This window comes from Triturus cristatus, chromosome 4_1 (assembly GCF_964204655.1).
Source record: "Triturus cristatus chromosome 4_1, aTriCri1.1, whole genome shotgun sequence".
In the NCBI taxonomy this organism is placed as follows: Eukaryota; Metazoa; Chordata; class Amphibia; order Caudata; family Salamandridae; genus Triturus; species Triturus cristatus.
Window position 1 is genome coordinate 65,836,697 of NC_140585.1, and position 19,319 is coordinate 65,856,015.

Here is a 19,319-nt window from a genome sequence, read left to right on the forward strand (position 1 = left end):
TTAAATAGCTCTCTGGTGGTATTAGAGGCTGTCTGGATTTTGTTAGTGAAATATACTGACTTGGCCTGAATTATTGCTGACTTGTACTCTTGTAGGGCTTTTGTGTATACGGATTTGTTTAGGATACTATAATCCGAACGCCACAACCGCTCAAGTCGTCGACATTTCATTTTTATATGTTTCACCTCTGCGGAATACCACAGTGCAGTTGCTGATCGCCTACGTGCTTTTTTTATTTCAGCAGGCGCCAGCAGATTAACTGCCTGACTAATCCAGTTTTGAAATTCAATTGCTCCCTTATTAGTGTTACCAGAACCAAGGGGGGGGGGGATTATTCGAAAGTGTGTCAGCTAGGCTGATGGGTTCAAGTTTATTCCATGGGTGGGTTTTTTCAGGTAGTGAGCATCCTCTTCGATGATTATTCAGGTTATTTTGAAGTAAGTTAAAAAAGATGGCACTGTGATCCGACCAAGGGACTGCTAAAATCGAGGTGACATTAATAAGGCTATTGTTGGTAAAAATGCCATCAAGAGTATGGCCCGCCGTGTGGGTGGGGCCAGATATTAACTGATTCATGCCAAAACTATGAAAGTTGTCTATTAAGGTGGCTGAGTCGGAGTCATTATTTGCTTCTAAATGAAAGTTAAAATCACCCAAGATTGTGTACGAAGCAGAATCCGATGTGGATTCAAGAAAAGTGAGCAATGCCGTAGTGAATGGTGCTCTCAATCCGGGGGGGCGATACACAAGGAGGCCTGTGAAAATTAGGCAGTTGTTGTTTTTGATTTTGAAGCTCATGGCTTCTGCTTCTAAACCCGGTTCTGATAGTGAAAAAACTTTTAAATGGGATTTATAAATAATCCCAATGCCACCTCCCACTTGTCCTGACCTATTTAGGAACTCTACCAGGTATCCTTCCGGAACTGCATCATTCCAGTCTGGTCCTGAGATTTCAGATGCCCATGTTTCTGTTAGAAACATCAGGTCTATAGTATGATCAGTGATGAGAGTAGAAATTTCATGCTTGTGTTTTGGCATTGATCTGGTGTTCAACAGAATACACTTTAAAGAGCTATTCCGGCTCGTTGGGCAGCTGGTTCCACCGTAGCCGTTAATTTTGGGTTGTGGGCAGGTGTAGGTATCAGAACAGACAAGATTACGAGATCGAGGCGGGGGGTTGTTAAGCCTTAGTCGTTCACAGGAGTCACAGCTAAATGAGGAAGGGAGGTCGACTACATTAATCGTGTGCATCCGAGTGCAGCGAAACTGATTCAATTCTAACAGTTGGGTGTTAGAGTATTGGAGTGGGTGGGTAGAGTTAAAAAAGCCAGGATCTCTGGCGCTAAGCGCGGGTCTGGCGCGGACGGGCGCAGACGGGCTTGCCTTTGGCGCGCCGCCGGCGCGCCCGCTGCGCACGTCCGCTGCGCTCCCTGTAGAGGGGAGTCATTTTATGCTGTAGTGCGAGGGAGGGGCCGAAGACTGGACCGCAGTTAGGATTTACCCCCAAGATGGCGGAAGCAGAGGCGAGTCACACCCCCAACAGCGTCTACCCAGCTGCTAAGGAGCAAGACGCCTAAGCAGGTAAGCACCAAATGGCAGTATGAAACAGCAGTAACTCCCAATGGATTAGGGTTAAAAAACAGTCTAAGTGCCCAAAAGTATTTATAGTGAGTTTAAAAACGCAACAGTAACAATTCTTACAGACAGCATACAGTCCCGGCTTTCCGCCTCAGGACACACTTCACACAGCGCTCGTAGTCAGCGGAGTGGGAGGGAAGTGGAGATTTTATGCTGTAGTGCGAGGGAGGGGCCGAAGACTGGACCGCAGTTAGGATTTACCCCCAAGATGGCGGAAGCAGAGGCGAATCACACCCCCAACAGCGTCTACCCAGCTGCTAAGGAGCAAGACGCCTAAGCAGGTAAGCACCAAATTGCAGTATGAAACAGCGGTAACTCCCAATGGATTAGGGTTAAAAAACAGTCTAAGTGCCCAAAAGTATTTATAGTGAGTTTAAAAACGCAACAGTAACAATTCTTACAGACAGCATACAGTCCCGGCTTTCCGCCTCAGGACACACTTCACACAGCGCTTGAAGTCAGCGGAGTGGGAGGGAAGTGGAGATTTTATGCTGTAGTGCGAGGGAGGGGCCGAAGACTGGACCGCAGTTAGGATTTACCCCCAAGATGGCGGAAGCAGAGGCGAGTCACACCCCCAACAGCGTCTACCCAGCTGCTAAGGAGCAAGACGCCTAAGCAGGTAAGCACCAAATGGCAGTATGAAACAGCGGTAACTCCCAATGGATTAGGGTTAAAAAACAGTCTAAGTGCCCAAAAGTATTTATAGTGAGTTTAAAAACGCAACAGTAACAATTCTTACAGACAGCATACAGTCCCGGCTTTCCGCCTCAGGACACACTTCACACAGCGCTCGTCTCTCCTCAGTCTCTCTGATTCCTCTCCTCAGCAAAGGTTTCTTCTTGTTTTCCAAAGTGATGTAAAGTTCTTGGGTTTGGGTTCCAATATTTATACTCAGTTTCTCTTTGTTCTCTGAAGGCAGAGAGGCCTTTGCCTAGTCCAAACCAGTTCTGGTCAGTTCTGGAGCACTTAGTTGACAAGACTCCTTCTTTCCTTCCAGAGTGCAGGGCAGGGACATGAGACGCACCACAGGAGGTGGAGCCAGCATTGGGGAGGGAAGGTACAGCCCTATTCAGGTCCCATGTGCAACTCCTCCCACCCATCTAGATGCAGATCTCTCTATTCAGTCTTGTGCTGACTCACCCTGTCTGCTGGAATCCCCCAGCCCCTGTCACTCAAACTCCAGACAAGGAATACACAATAAGGGTGGGCGCAGTGCTCTGCTCCGCCCACGGAGTGTGCGTAGTGCTGCCTACTTCGCGCTTCGCAAAGTAGGCGTAGCAGGGGCAGACTACGCACACGCCGCGGCGGAGCAGAGTTGCCCGCCACCCGCCTCCCTCCCGCCCTCATTTTAAAATTACTTAGAACCTTACAAATAAAGAAAATTACTTACCTGAGCTGCCGCATCCCGGGGCTCCATCTTCCTGCTTCCTGGCTAGTTTCTTCCTCACGAATGCGCATGCGCGGGCTGAGTTCAGGCATACTAAACTCGAATTTCTACCACGCTCCCTGGGTCAGTTAGGATTATAAGATGTAATAATCAAACTGCCCATTCTGGCCTATGGGGAACAGGTAGCATTGAAAAAGTGAAAAACGAAAATGGCTGTACTTCACTATTAGGACATGCCATACACACCAGGGCTTGTCCTACCTTATACTTGCAATGCACCCTGCCCTTGGGCCTACCATAGGGGTGTCTAATATAAAGAAAAGGGAAGGTTTAGGGACTGGCAAGTTGGTGCACTTGCCCAGTCAGCATGGCAGTACCAGACTGCACACAGGCTCTGCAATGGCAAGCCTTAGACACACTTTTACAGGCTGCTTCTGTGGGTGGCACAGCGGCAAGCCCACCAGCAGCATTTGGATTACCAGCCCGGGGCACTCCTGGTGCACTGTACTAGGGTCTGACAGGTAACCCAAACCAGCCAATCATGGAATCACTAATCCACACATCAATTTAGAATAGGGAGAGCATATGCACTTTAGGACTGGTCAGCAGTGCCCAGAGTCATAAAGCCAACAAAAACAGGTCAGACAAAATACAGGAGGAAGGCAAAAAGTTCAGGGATGACCCTGCAGAAAGGGCCAAGTCCAACAATGTACTGTAAAAGTGCACCCTACAAATAAAAGAATGAAAGCAGTGTCATTTATGTATCCCCACCTCACCACCACCACAACGACAAAACAGCTACAATCAGGGAAGCCCTTGCCATCACGTTACATGAAAGTCATAGGTGAGAAGAGGAAGCAACCTGCTGCCTGCTGCATGACAAACAGAGGGGGCAAGGAAGCACACTTTGGGTATATAGTGGGACTCAAAGAATCAGGGTCTTTCAATAAACTGGCATGTATCAATAGTGTGGACCTGGCTGGCTACCTGCTTTCTAAAGTAATTCATCAGATTCCAAAGCACATTGAGTGTGGCCACAACTATCAGTTTCACATGATAAAATATATTGTATATACTAGGCACCATGCAGGCAAGGATGTTATTTTTTTTTTTTGCTTCAGGCAAAACAATGGTTTGCATCTGGAGCGCTCCTCGTTTGCTATGAAAGCCAGATATTTGTGGCTGTAGTCATTTGGTGGCACATAGTGACAGCTATAAGGTGACGTCCTTGCTTAGACCTGTCAATGCACCATCACTGCTTCTGGCATCTGAAACCAACAGCATGTCTGTCACATGTTGGTGCCTGCGCTCTCAGTCCCACCACTAGACCTAACTAGGGACCTTCCAGCGTACAGTTATCCTTTCCGACCTTCTGCTTTATCTATACACTGATTTCCAGCCTCTTGCACAAGAATTTGAAATTCCCTTTTATTTTAGTCCCTTGTCGGGTGTTGTGATAGCCAGATTGCCATTCCTTACAATAACTTCACAACCTTTGACTTTGTAGCATATGCCAATACTGATCATTTACCTGGAAAACATTCTGAATTTAATTTTGCTTCAGATCCTGGCCCAGGTGTGTTGCAGCCTCATCCTTCTCCCACCACAGCCTCTGATTCCTAGACTCTCTGCTCACTGCTTTGTCTCTGCCCTTGCAGGCCCAGGTACGGGGGAGGAGACTGCAGACCTGTATTAGAGAGGTGCTAGCTTGATCCCACCAAGACATGTGATAAGGAGTGAGCTGCTTAAAGCTCCTGTTTCCTTCAATCACACATTGATCATTGTAGCAGTCTTCCTGTTTGGCTGATCTTCCCTTTGAGAGATTCACGATTCCTAAGAAAAAACAAAGTCCTTGTTCTTTGAACTAGCACGACCCTGCAGTGCTCCCTTGTTTTCTGAACTAGCACTATTAAGAGCAGCCTTGTTTCTTGAACTAACTCGATCCTGCAGTGCTCCCTTGTTTTCTGAGCTAGCACTATTAAGAGCAGCCTTGTTCGTTGAACTAGCTCGATCCTGCAGTGCTCCCTTGTTTCCCAAGCTCGCACTATTAAGAGCAGCCTTGTTCGTTGAACTAGCACGACCCTGCAGTGCTCCCTTGTTTTCTGAGCTAGCACTATTAAGAGCAGCCTTGTGCATTGAACTAGCTCGATCCTGCAGTGCTTCCTTGTTTCCCGAGCTTGCACTATTAAGAGCAGCCTTGTTCGTTGAACTAGCTCGATCCTGCAATGCTCCCTTGTTTCTCGAGCTAGCACTATTAAGAGCAGCCTTATTCGTTGAACTAGCATGACCCTGCAGTGCTCCCTTGTTTTCCGAGCTAGCACTATTAAGAGCAGCCTTGTTCATTGAACTAGCTCGATCCTGCAGTGCTCCCTTGTTTCCCGAGCTCGCACTATTGAGAGCAGACTTGTTCATTGAACTAGCTCGACCCTGCAGTGCTCCCTTGTTTCCCGAGCTCGCACTATTAAGAGCAGCCTTGTTAGTTGAACTAGCTCGACCCTGCAGTGCTCCCTTGTTTCCCGAGCTCGCACTATTAAGAGCAGCCTTGTTCTTTGAACTAGCACGACCCTACAGTGCTCCCTTGTTTCCCGAGCTCGCACTATTAAGAGCAGCCTTTTTCATTGAACTAGCACGACCCTGCAGTGCTTCCTTGTTTTCTGAGCTAGCATTAATAAGAGCAGCCTTGTTCATTGAACTAGCTCGATCCTGCAGTGCTCCCTTGTTTCCCAAGCTCGCACTATTAAGAGCAGCCTTGTTTGTTGAACTAGCTCGACCCTGCAGTGCTCCCTTGTTTTCGGAGCTCGCACTATTAAGAGCAGCCTTGTGCTTTGAACTAGCTCGACCCTGCAGTGCTCCCTTGTTTTCTGAGCTCGCACTATTAAGAGCAGCCTTGTTTGTTGAACTAGCTCGATCCTGCAGTGCTCCCTTGTTTCCCGAGCTCGCACTATTAAGAGCAGACTTGTTCGTTGAACTAGCTCGACCCTGCAGTGCTCCCTTGTTTCAGGAGCTCGCACTATTAAGAGCAGCCTTGTTAGTTGAACTAGCTCGACCCTGCAGTGCTCCCTTGTTTCCTGAGCTAGCACTATTAAGAGCAGCCTTGTTCTTTGAACTAGCACGACCCTACAGTGCTCCCTTGTTTCCCGAGCTCGCACTATTAAGAGCAGCCTTGTTCATTGAACTAGCACGACCCTGCAGTGCTCCCTTGTTTTCTGAGCTAGAATTAATAAGAGCAGCCTTGTTCATTGAACTAGCTCGATCCTGCAGTGCTCCCTTGTTTCCCAAGCTCGCACTATTAAGAGCAGCCTTGTTTGTTGAACTAGCTCGATCCTGCAGTGCTCCCTTGTTTCCCAAGCTCGCACTATTAAGAACAGCCTTGTTCTTAGAACTAGCATGACCCTACAGCGCTCCCTTGTTTCCCAAGCTCGCACTATTAAGAGCAGCCTTGTTCATTGAACTAGCTCGATCCTGCAGTGCTCCCTTGTTTCCCAAGCTCGCACTATTAAGAACAGCCTTGTACGTTGAACTAGCTCGATCCTGCAGTGCTCCCTTGTTTCCCGAGCTCGCACTATTAAGAGCAGCCTTGTTCGTTGAACTAGCTCGATCCTGCAGTGCTCCCTTGTTTCCCAAGCTCGCACTATTAAGAGCAGCCTTGTTCATTGAACTAGCACGACTCTGCAATGCTCCCTTGTTTCCCAAGCTCGCACTATTAAGAGCAGCCTTGTACGTTGAACTAGCACGACCCTGCAATGCTCCCTTGTTTCCCAAGCTCGCACTATTAAGAGCAGCCTTGTACGTTGAACTACCTCGATCCTGCAGTGCTCCCTTGTTTTCTGAGCTTGCACTATTAAGAGCAGCCTTGTTCATTGAACTCGCTCGATGCTGCAGTGCTCCCTTGTTTCCCATGCTCGCACTATTAAGAGCAGCCTTGTTCGTTGAACTAGCTCGATCCTGCAGTGCTCCCTTGTTTCCCAAGCTCGCACTATTAAGAGCAGCCTTGTTCGTTGAACTAGCTCGATCCTGCAGTGCTCCCTTGTTTCCCAAGCTCGCACTATTAAGAGCAGCCTTGTTCGTTGAACTAGCTCGATCCTGCAGTGCTCCCTTGTTTCCCAAGCTCGCACTATTAAGAGCAGCCTTGTTCGTTGAACTAGCTCGATCCTGCAGTGCTCCCTTGTTTCCCAAGCTCGCACTATTAAGAGCAGCCTTGTTCATTGAACTACCTCGATCCTGCAGTGCTCCCTTGTTTTCTGAGCTTGCACTATTAAGAGCAGCCTTGTTCATTGAACTCGCTCGATGCTGCAGTGCTCCCTTGTTTCCCATGCTCGCACTATTAAGAGCAGCCTTGTTCGTTGAACTAGCTCGATCCTGCAGTGCTCCCTTGTTTCCCAAGCTCGCACTATTAAGAGCAGCCTTGTTCGTTGAACTAGCTCGATCCTGCAGTGCTCCCTTGTTTCCCAAGCTCGCACTATTAAGAGCAGCCTTGTTCGTTGAACTAGCTCGATCCTGCAGTGCTCCCTTGTTTCCCAAGCTCGCACTATTAAGAGCAGCCTTGTTCGTTGAACTAGCTCGATCCTGCAGTGCTCCCTTGTTTCCCAAGCTCGCACTATTAAGAGCAGCCTTGTTCATTGAACTAGCTCGATCCTGCAGTGCTCCCTTGTTTTCCGAGCTAGCACTATTAAGAGCAGCCTTGTTCTTTGAACTAGCACGACCCTGCAGTGCTCCCTTGTTTTCTGAGCTAGCACTATTAAGAGCAGCCTTGTACGTTGAACTAGCTCGATCCTGCAGTGCTCCCTTGTTTCCCAAGCTCGCACTATTAAGAGCAGCCTTGTTCGTTGAACTAGCACGACCCTGCAATGCTCCCTTGTTTCCCAAGCTCGCACTATTAAGAGCAGCCTTGTTTCTTGTCCCTTCACTATTTCAATAGTTACCGATTTCCAAGACCCTGTATTTCTTTTTCCTTTTCCTCTTCCTTGGTTCAGTTTCCAGTCTGCTACTTTCTTATTACAGCTGCCTTAGCGCCCAGGTTCAGAGTGTGGTTTGGTTACTTTCTTTCTGTCACGTGTTCTGTTTCTTTTTTCCTTCTTTCCTGTTGAGCGTTTTTTTTTCTAGCGCCTTGTCTGCGAGGGCGCAAATTTAGGGCATGATTATGATCTTGGCAGACAGGGCTACTTTGTTACATATGTAACGGATATCCAGCCCACTGTATTCCAAGTTCACTAGGAGATTATGGAATTGTAATTTGTCGGAGGGAATATCCGTCTTGTTTGTGATGGAGTAACCCTGTCAGGTAAGATCGTAATCAGGTCCTTAGTTCTCCACCCTGGCTGTTCCTTCAATATGTGTTCCTGTGTAATCGGCAGGATTTGTGGACACACCTGACGGATCTAGTGGTGTTTCTCATCCATTGTGAATATTGTCTTTACGTTAACTTTTATAACCACCATATGTATCAGCCCTACAGACCTTACCGTTGTATGTTGTCCTAAATGTAGATATTTTGCAGTCAGTCTTTGTCATAGCAATCAGTGGGGGCTGATAACTTTTAAAGAGGTGGTGCAGAAAGTTAAATACTGATATACCTATAAGCAGAAGGTACCTCTGCAACATGATGTTCTTTTGCAGCATATTGCTAAAGTTACTTGAAAGTCGTAATTCTTACCTTGGTCAACGTTCAAATGCAGGTATGCTCCCGAGAGCAAATCCCCCGCCTCGCTCTGCCTGAATGTTGCAATGTGCTTCCTGAACCCGGGGAACACAAGGCCCAAGCACCCCAGCCAATTCAAGCACTGCTCTCATGCGCCCGCTAATGCTAAACAGCATAAGAGCAGTGCCTGGATCGGCTGGGGCATGCGTACACGACGCTCCATATAACACTGATGGGGCCGTGTCTCTGCTCACGCAGCTCGATGATAGCCTTGAATGAGGAAACCTGAACTGCACATGTCAGGCTGGCCACAGCAAAAACACTGGCCAATCTGACATGCGCAGCTCAGTGGATCACATCTACCCGCCCACTGCATGTTGGGAGAGAATGAGTTCCGTCGCCGGCACCAAAGTGAATACAGAGAAAGTATCAATATTGGCAAAAGTAATGAGCCTGAGAGGTAGTGGCTCGCAGTAGGGGTACTGTTGCTGCAGCACAGTAGGGGATCAACGCCCCTTTGTCCCTATGGATGAGCCGCCGCTAATAGCAATTGAGGTGAGGAACTTACTGAGCTTCAGTCTCACCATGTGAAGTGCCCGAGGGCCCTGCTCCACATTCCCTTCACTAAAATGTTTTTTTTTGCATGTTGTGCTCAACGCAGTTGTTAGCTATTCTCAATGCTGAACTGCCACTCGAGTGGCTGCTCTTTCTGAACTTCAACTTCATTTGTTACCTTGTGCAGTGCTTCCACATATGCCCTTTTTCTGCTCTGACTCTCTTTGTGATCTTGCGCACCTTTGTTACTAATGTACCCAGAGATATCAGCTTAACGTCCACGCCTGCTCTCCAGGAAAGCAGGCTTGGAGGAAAGGCCCATCTTGCAGGGTTGAAAGGAACCCACGGACCTGGGACCACTGCGAGGGGCATAGGGCATGCCGACTCAGGATCTCCAGGCGCTCGAGGAATATAACCAGATGACCAATATATCCCTAATACCGTGTGTCTCCTAGTCTGGAGATAGGCCATCTGCCTTTCTTGTAATACATGCATGTGCATACCGAGTGACAAAGAGGGACATTTGAGCAAATGCATCCAATCTCTTGGAACCATGGCTGGATTTGATGTGTCAAATGAGCCCTCATTGGGACTTTGAGGGCAGCAATGGAGGCTCAGCCATCTGGGGACCCCAGGCATTCACATTACATGTGCGACCAGAGGGCCAGTCTCAGAGTGATCATAATGGCTGAGCTTGAAGGACAGCCATCTAATTGCACTGTCTTATGGATCAGATTGCACTCGACCTAGGAGGGGCCAGGAGCGCCCCAGGCTGCGTTGTGGGAATCAGAGCTGGGACTTAGGCAAGGGGCTATGGGGTACCTTACAGAGCTCTGACCCAGAACTCAGATGCACCTGTTCACCACGGTGAGGCTAGGGAGCAATCCCAAGACCAGTGGAACCCTGTTCAGGGCACTTTGCTACACAGGTGGGCTGGAGAAGGGCACCTCAGCCTGGGTGCTTTCACACAATGGTCAGCAAGAGCACTGACCTGGGCCCGGTCAGTCTTTTTTCTCAGAGCCAAGAAAGTGACACCTCTCCCATAGAATAACATCAGATTGCCTGATTACATTTAATAAGTGCTAACCTTTGATTGGGAGCAAGTAGAACTTTCATGTTTTTGTGTCTGAGAAATTGTAATTTAAAATCCTCTTTAATGGTAAAGTCGGATTTTAAGTCACAATTTTGAAAATGACAGTTGGTATTTTCCTGCCTTAACTATTTGGTGCCTGTAGCGTGTTCCTGGGTAACATGACTGGGTGTAAGTGGCAGTTAGGCTTTGTTTTTTCCTCCCAGACAGCCACAAAATAGAGGGATTTGGTGTGCCTGGATGGGTCATCACTGGTAGGATGAGGGGTGGTGGAGTTAGGCACAGTCCCACTTGCAAATCAATAGGCTGTGTTCTGCCCTCATACAAAGGTCTTCACACCACTTCATTCTGCCCGTAGTCAGTCTGGAGTCAAGGAGAGGCAGGAAAATCCGTGCACGTCAAAGAAAGACATCTAGAAACTTCTCCTAATTCAAAGGAGGCACCAGGTATGAAAATAGGACCCTCAGACCCACTCCTCAATTAACTTTCTGGACCTGAAGAAGGACTCTCAGAGGACTGCCTGCTGATGTGGCCTGCTGTGTACTTCAGAAGACTGCTTTGCTACACCTGGAATCACTCTTAAGAAGCCTGCCTTGAACGCTTAGAGGCCTGCAATGCTGCGTGAGCCCTGTTCCACTTCTTGAACTTAGGACTACCAGAGCGACTCCAAGGGCTAGTTGGCTGGCCTCCTGATCAGAGACTCAGGAACAGAAAAGGCTCCCTCCATCTTGAATACGCACCTTGACCCAGTCGGAGTGATTCCTGACCATCCAAGTGGTGGTCCTCCAGTCTTGGGCCCTTGGATTTGGTGATAAAGATGCCTAGATAGCAAACACTTGACACTTGTAGCTTTGTCCCACTGGAGGTTTTTGATTTCTAGGAAAGAGACCAACACCAGATGTAAAGATCTTCATGTGACTACGTCCAGCGGCTTCCAGACAATGAATCCTCCTCCTCAGGCACCACCGGCATCCTTGCCCTGCTGAACTTTACCTTCTCAAGACATTTTTGCAGAAGTTTCTTCTACATCCGAAGGTAAGTGCAGACTGGGCCCAATCCACTTCTTGTATCTGATCTGCGCTCCATCACGGTTGGCAATAATGTTTGACTTTGACCCACTCTCACGCGACTAGATATCCGTGGTTGGCCCTTTGATCTTTTAGGCAGCAGCTTTTACCTTCAACTTTAAAAATCAATAACACACAATCTACTGATTGGATTTTAGTTGTTTTTTTTTGTCAAATAATTTATTAATATGTACTCTATTTTTCTTAAATCAGAATGGTATTTTTCTTGTGTTGTGTTTTCACTTTATTACTGTTTGTGTGCTGCATACATGCTTTACACATTCCCTTAAAGTTAAGCATGACTGCTTTTGTGCCAAGCCACCAGAAGGTTAAGCACAGATTAATCTAGTGACTGTTGTGGTTCACACTGACCAGGATTGTGGGTGTTGCTCAATTAGGGTTCACACCAATCTCAACCAACAAACTGATTTTTCACAAAAACCAAAAGTGGTAAACACAAATACAGCCCTGGCATTGCTAGTTGTTACCCATAAATCTTCCAAATATGGATGTCACCAGTTGAGACTAGAAACCATGGTGCTGCACAACAACTCCCCCTTCAACTCATTTCATCAGTTCTGACCGGTCTGGCATGTTTCCTGTTCTGGAGAATCGTATGGCTAATCCGCCAAGAAGTGGTGCACAGTCATTTTATATTGGCCCATGCTGAATTTTAATTCTGCTCATGGAATTGGAGAAATTTGGCGACTCCACGTTACTTTTTTAACTCGAAGTTCCCACCAAATTCCGCCAATTGCCCATGGCAGAATCTTTTTCCAGTGTGAGCAACGCGATGACAGCGGGAACAAACTGAGGTTCCAGAATGCAAACTGGTGAGCGCGAGGGAGATTTGGCATACCCTAGCGTTTTCCGGTCACTATGAGGACTTCCTGCAAGATTTTTTAACATGGGCGGTCACGATCAGAGGACTGCTTCCTGAGTACTTGAGCGGCAGCAAAAACAAATCGAATAGCCGCAAGCTCTTTCGCAACACGTGGTGCTGTTCACGCTGAATTTTCAGTGCAGGAACAAGCTACTGATGCTAAAATCAGAGCGCGGAGTACATTTCAGCCTATTGGTGGAACTCTTTGGAATCTTGCTGAGTTTTATGTAACTCCGCGGAGTAAAATTCTGCGAGCCCTGCCCAGGACTAGTTTAATATGTAGTTCCACAACAAGTCGACTCTGCTAAAGATGCAACTGTGCACCAAAGTACCTCCTTTCATGTAGAGTGTCTCTTGTCTGTATGCCAGGCCATGATACAGCTGACAATTGGTTATAGGTGACATATCTAGTTTCTGTTTTAAATCTGTAATGCATACTTATTACAATTATAATTAAATTGCTGGGCTATATAGAACTATGTTTTCCTATTTTTATTAAACTAGACCTCAATGAGGCCTTAACTCTATTTTGTATTAAATGGCTGCTGCTTCATAATATTTATTGTGTGTTTATGTTATTATGCTACAGTATAGTTCAAACACATTTTAACATTGATTTCCACACTGAATACCATGTTCCTGTCACCGTCTCTTATGTTTTGCACGCCAGGCGATGCTCCAAACTCCCCTTGGGTGACTGCAAGCATGGATAGCCATTCAGACAGTGACACCAATCAGTGTTCACTGCAGGGGCGGCTCGTCCACTGCTTTCTTGCTGTGCGAGAAGCAGAAACATAAAATCATAATAACTTTTAGTTATTACCATTTTATGTTTGGTTGCGGGTAGGTGGGTGGGCGCAGCTGCTCTGTGAGCAGGGCAAAGGAAGAGTGGTGTGCTTGCCCACTCCAGAGTGGGAAAGACTGTTTGCTCAGGCCCCTGGGGCCGCCCAAACCAGTCATGCGCACTCTGCCCTACTCCATGCAGCCTGCAATGCAGCCTGCATGCAGAAAAGGGCCTCCCCACAACCCCCTGGCTGGGCCGCGCCTGGACCAATCACAAGGCTGCTTACAGCGTTGTCATTGGGTTAGGGGAGGGAGCCTGGCTGCCTTCTTCTGTTTCCTGTTCCTGCCAGAGGCAGGAGAGCAGGAGCAGAGAAGACACGGGACCTGGCAAGGGGAAAGGTAATCCCCCCGGCACGACCTCCTCTCCCCCCACGGCCCCCTGCCCTCCCCCACTCTCGAGCCATGCCGGCCGTGACTGGTTCACTGTGGGTCATATTCTAGGAACATGAAGACCTACAGTTTGAGGAGTGCTCCTTCATTCCTTGAACTCATAAAACCTTCATAAGATCGTAACATGATTCTTGACACAGATGTAATTCTCTGCTGCCTTCGACACCATTGATTATTCCCTTCTCATCCACACTCTGAAGTCTCAAATGGGATTCACTGGCAATTGGTCCATTTTGTCCTTCATCATCTTCAAGAGCTGCATGAATATTACCATCAAAATTCACCAATATATCGATGACACAGAACTAATACATTTCCCCCACTTCCGGATATCCAGTACCTTAAACAGTGACTGCACTTCATCCAGACCTAGATGTCAAGCACTGACATAAAGCTCAACTCCACCAACACTGAATTTCTGATGCTCACAAAGATTAATAAGCAACCGCTGGTCCAAACATGGCTCAACAACATGAACATGGATGGATATGAACTCCAGCTTTACCCAATGCTGTGTCACTCACATTCACCCAAAGACACAAACCTTGGCGTCAAAGAACAAAGTGGCCAGGTAACAGCTCTCTCGACTAAAAAAATAGAGCCCAGTCCAACCAGAAAGCAGCTCAGCCCTGCTGTTAAAGTCCTCTTACTTTCACATCTGTATGGGGACAATGCCCCGCTCCAAGCCCTCCAAGACTACACACTGGCCTCTCTTAATGCATCCTACACATTGCAGCATGTCTTATTTAGAGCCTGACCAAATACGACCACATCACCCCCACCCTGATGAAAATACACTGGCTTATCTTGCGTTCCTGCACCATTTTGGAAACCAGCTGCACTATCTGTAAAACCATCACAATGGACTGGCTCTTGGCACGCCTGCATGCTAACTCCAAACCTCTAAACTCTCAGGGTCTGACCATGAACCATGCTTTCATACATGAAAACTCCCATGATCGCACCCACCTTTTCCCAGTCTAGCTTGAATACCCAGAAACCGATTGCAGGATGCTTGTTTCCAGTCCAGGGAGGACCTGGCTTGGCAGTTCGGTCTGGACTGTTCCCATGAGGCACAGGGTCAAGACTGATTTGCGTGTGGATGAGTCTAAACTGGGGTGGCATGGTGAGCCAAAACAATGTATTCAACCCAGATCTCTTGACTGGGGGTAAATGTATCATTTATTCAGCATTCCGTACATCATTTGTTTGCGTAGCACTTTTCACCCTAAGTGGGATGGGTATGCCCAGACGTGGGTCCCTTGCTCACTGTGCCACTGGATTTAAGCTAACCTGGCTGATGAAGGGTAACGCCCAGAAACCGGTCCCTGGATGCTTGTTTCTGGTCTAGGGAGGACCTGGTTTGGCAGTTCGATCTGGCCTGTTTCCATGAGGCACAGGGTCAAGACTGATTTGCATATGGCTGGGTCTAAACTGGGGTGGCATGGTGAGCAAAAAAACGATGGATTTAACCCAGATCTCTTGACTGGGGTGAATGTATGATTTATTCAGCATTCTGTCCATCATTTGTTTGTGTAGCACTTTTCACTCTATGTGGGATGGGTATGCCCAGCCTTGGGTCCCTTGCTCACTGTGTCACTCGATTCAATCTAGCCTGGCTGATAAAGGGTAATACCCAGAAACCCGTCCCAGGATGCTTGTTTCCAGTCCAGGGAGGACCTGGCTTAGCAGTTCGGTCTCGGCTGTTCCTATGAGACACAGGGTCAAGACTGATTTGCATATGGCTGGGTCTAAATTGGGGTGGCATGGTGAGCAACGAAACAATGGATTTAACCCAGATCTCTTGACTGGGGGTGAATGTATGATTTATTCAGCATTCCGTCCATCTTTTGTGTGTGTAGCACTTATCTTATTTAGACGGCATCCCTGCAGTGTTTTCTTTGTATCGGTGACTTTCTTTATATACAAGAACTCTAACCATTGGCTCATAATTTGCTGGTCTTTCTCCAGAGAACACTACTGGTAAGGAACTTTTCTCACACTTTGCTACACTTTCTGGATACCTGAAAATGTTTGGGGTTGGGGCTTAAGCTTGTGCACTGCACCGCTTTCTCTGTACCTGGGACCTCTCAAGGAATGTTAATATCTGTGTGCTTTGCTGTACTATCCGTATACATGAAAATGCTCATGGTATGGCCCTGAGCTCATGCATGAATTCTATACAGGGCAAGTCATCAACAAAGAGCCAATCTCTGCTGTTTCTGATTTGGGCTGTTTGCCTTTCAAGTATTAAATCAAAGAATCTCTTGAATGTGAATGTTTGCTTGACTGTGTTCTTTGTTATATTTAACAATTCTGCTCTCCCAATATTCTGGGCCATTTCCACTGATTTTGATATGTTACTGGGTATTATCAAGCTCTAAATGTGTCCTCCTATTCTTCTGGTATATGCAAATATTACTCAGATGATGTTCTTTTCAAAGTAATAAACAGAGTAAGGGAGATGCTTTTTTTAAAGAACCTAGGCAAACACTGGTGTAATGTAGTGCATTATTTCTGACTGTAGGATTTTTGGAAGCATTCGTTGAAATTGGTCACCATAACATAAAAAAATGCGATCTATTATCTATTTTGTGTGTGAATTTATTGGTACTATGGGGCATATTCACAAGCTGGCGATAAAAAATTATCGCCGCTTTTGCGGCCGTTTTTGACCGAAAAGCGGCGATAGTTTTATCGCCTAATTAGCAAGGCCACGCTAACACGTGAAACCTTGCTTTAGCGTGGGGATTCCTAACGCCCAGCTTTGCATCTCTAATGAGATGCAAAGTGGGCGTTCCTGACCTAACATGACAGGAGAAATGCCGCTAAGCGACATTTCTCCCATCATCAAGCCCCACGCTATTAAGCACAGCGGCAGGAAAAGTAGCGATAACCCCTGTTATCGCTACTTTCCTTACGCCTGCTTCAGGACTGACTTAGCCATCATATCCTATGGAAGGTGGATATCATGGCTAAGTTTGTGAGTCCCTATCAGCAAGCTAACGCCACACTATGTGAGATTATCGCTGGGTTTCCAGTGATAATCTCACGTTAGGCAGTTAGCGTGAGGATTTTTATCGCTGAGGAGATAAGCGTTGATAATAGCACGCTATCTCAGCGATAAAAATCCACGCTAGCCGGCGATAATTATCCTCACGCTAAGAGCGCTGAGCGATAATTATCGCCGGGTGTTGCTGATATGCCCCTATGTTTGGTTGTCCAGTTTGAAATGTTCTCTTCAAATGTAATTTAAATCAAATAATCTCTGAGTTATATGTATGAACTTTAGACACCTCACACCTCAACTGTAGACACATTGCATGCGGAGCCAAGTCAGCTGTTCATGATCTGGCACCAGGTGCACACTGACACCTCTATCACATTATGTGTAGGTTTTATATTTTCCAGCAAGAATTACCTTCCTATGCCAGACATGTGGTGTGTGACAGTGCATTCTCCAGGGGGCGGGCAAGGATGGTATATTTGTTACGGCATTACTATGTGTGATAAGAAGGTCACGTCCCTTATAGTCTGGACAAACTGTAGTCTTATTAAGTGGTGAAAACAAGAGGTTAGAATTTATACCTTCTGGAAAAAGGCACCTAAATAAGGGGGTTGATTAGCCCCAATCGTGACATGCCAGGGTGCTCGCTAGCGTAGCAAGAAAGACAGAGCTCGATTAGAGTGCCTTCTAGCACGGGACATACCCGTGTCTGGCCGTCCCTTAGGAGTAGATGAGGGTAATTAGGTCCTGATGAAACGCCTAGATCCGCTTGGACTGAATATGGCATGAAACATGCCGACCCCCAGCACGCCTTACACATTCCTTTGATCTGAAGCGGGTATAATTTCCCCTCTCCAGTCTACGACTTTCCAGTCAGTGTTTTTACTTCTGGCACAGGAACCCAGTGAGTAAACTACAGTTGGAGAATCCTGTAGCTATTATTAAACCACACTCACAATATCCCACTTCTACTCACTACACATATGCCCCCACAAGAACTTTTTTAGCTTCACGTTGGAAACCAGAGAAGACCTCCGGCAAAGAGCCCCCTCGCGGGGCCGGTTGGGCATTGCAGCGCCGGCCCAACGAGGAGCTGCCTTATAATGAAGCATGACGCTCTTCGGGGTGTTTGAGGGCCCTTGCTCCTTATTGGAGCTGCCCTATGATGAAGCATGACGCACTTCGGGGTGTGTGAGGGCCCTTGCTCCTTATTGGAGCTGCCCTATGATGAAGCATGACGCCCTTCGGGGTGTGTGAGGGCCCTTGCTCCCTATTGAAGCTATCCCTTTACAATAACGCTTTTCCTTTGTAAGCACCTGGCTGTAACAAATATACCATCCTTGCCTGCCCCCTGTATTCCCACCATTCCCTTTTTGTCTTCCCCCTTTTCTCACATAGGAACAACATCCTCTTTCTTTCATCATAACTGCATGGGGCCTGTATGCTGGACCTCTCAACCCCCGTCCCTCCTCGTGAGATTAAATAATTCTTGAAGTCATCATATGCTGAAAAGTTCAATTTTTCATTGCAAATATTGGTCTCTGGAAAGGGTATTCCAGATTTTGGAGAAGATGCCAATTCTTCAGGATGATTTGGCGGAATGTATTGGTGTGTGGACCATAGGTTGAAACACAAACCAATTTGTCCATGGGCTGTTTAGTCTTTTTCATTAGAAGGTCTTCTCGTGGTGTTTACCACGCTCTTTTGATTGCGTGCTAGAGTACTTTTCTCAGGTACGGCCTGTGTTTCAATTGATCCCAAAAGGCTGTGGCGTGAAGGGCTGCTTTGCGCGGCATGCTGTATACAGACAGGGACTTCAAGCTCCGCCCATAGTTTTTATTGGCTTGTGTCATTGTCCACTGTAAACTGTGGCTGTTCATTGGTCAATAGACTTAGTAGTCACTCCTTAGTACCGCCTTGACTCAGTTTGTAACCGGTCCCAGGATGCTTGTTTCCGGTGCAGGGAAGACCTGGCTTGGCAGTTCAGGCTGGACTGTTCCCATGAGCAAAAAGCTCAAGACTGATTTCTATATGGCTGGGTCTGAAATGGGGTGGTGAAGTGAGCTAAAGAACGATGATGGATTCAACTCAGATCTGCAACTGGGGCAAGAGTGTTTGAAAAGTTTCAGCACTCCGTCCATCATCTCTTTGTGTTTGCTTTGTTCTCCCTAAGTTGGCAGGGTATGACCAGACATGGGTCCCTCGCTCACTTTGCCACTAGATTCAAGCTAGCCTGGCTGATGAGGGTGTTACCCCGAAATCGGTCCCAGGATGCTTGTTTCCAGTCCAGGGAAGACCTGGCTTGGCAGTTCGGGCTGGACTGTTCCCAAGAGGAACATAGTCAAGACTAATTTGCATATAGCTGGGTCTGAACTGGGGTGGCGAAGTGAGCTAATGAACGATGGTGGATTCGACTCAGGACTTGGGGTGTTTGAAACGTTTCAGCACTCTGTCTATCATCTCCTTGTGTTTGCCTCATTTTGTAACCTCCCAAGGCGACACCACCGTTTTATTCGGTAGGCTTTAATTACAGCCTCTGAGCACTATTTTCTCAAATAGCTTTGTCGTGCCTGCTGTTACAGGCAGGGCAGCTCTCTCCTAATGCTTTTCTAAAAAACTTTATAGCACGGTCACCGAACACATTTGCAATGCAAGAGGTCTCACATTTGCAAGAGTTTAAGCCATCGGCATTGTAAATTACAATGCCTTTTAATGACCTGTTTTATAAACAACACATAAATAAAAGGCATTGTCATTTACAATGCCAAAAGTTCAAACTCTTGTAAATGCGAGACCTATTGCATTGCAAATTCTTCTTTGA

The 19,319-nt window shown here is 47.1% G+C and overlaps 1 long non-coding RNA gene across 1 annotated transcript in view; it reads left to right on the forward strand.

The window, feature by feature from the left end:
* Positions 1 to 19,319, forward strand: part of LOC146839538 (uncharacterized) — a 1,010,507-nt gene that overhangs the window by 339,563 nt on the left and 651,625 nt on the right. The gene's annotated exons all lie outside the window — the stretch shown is intronic.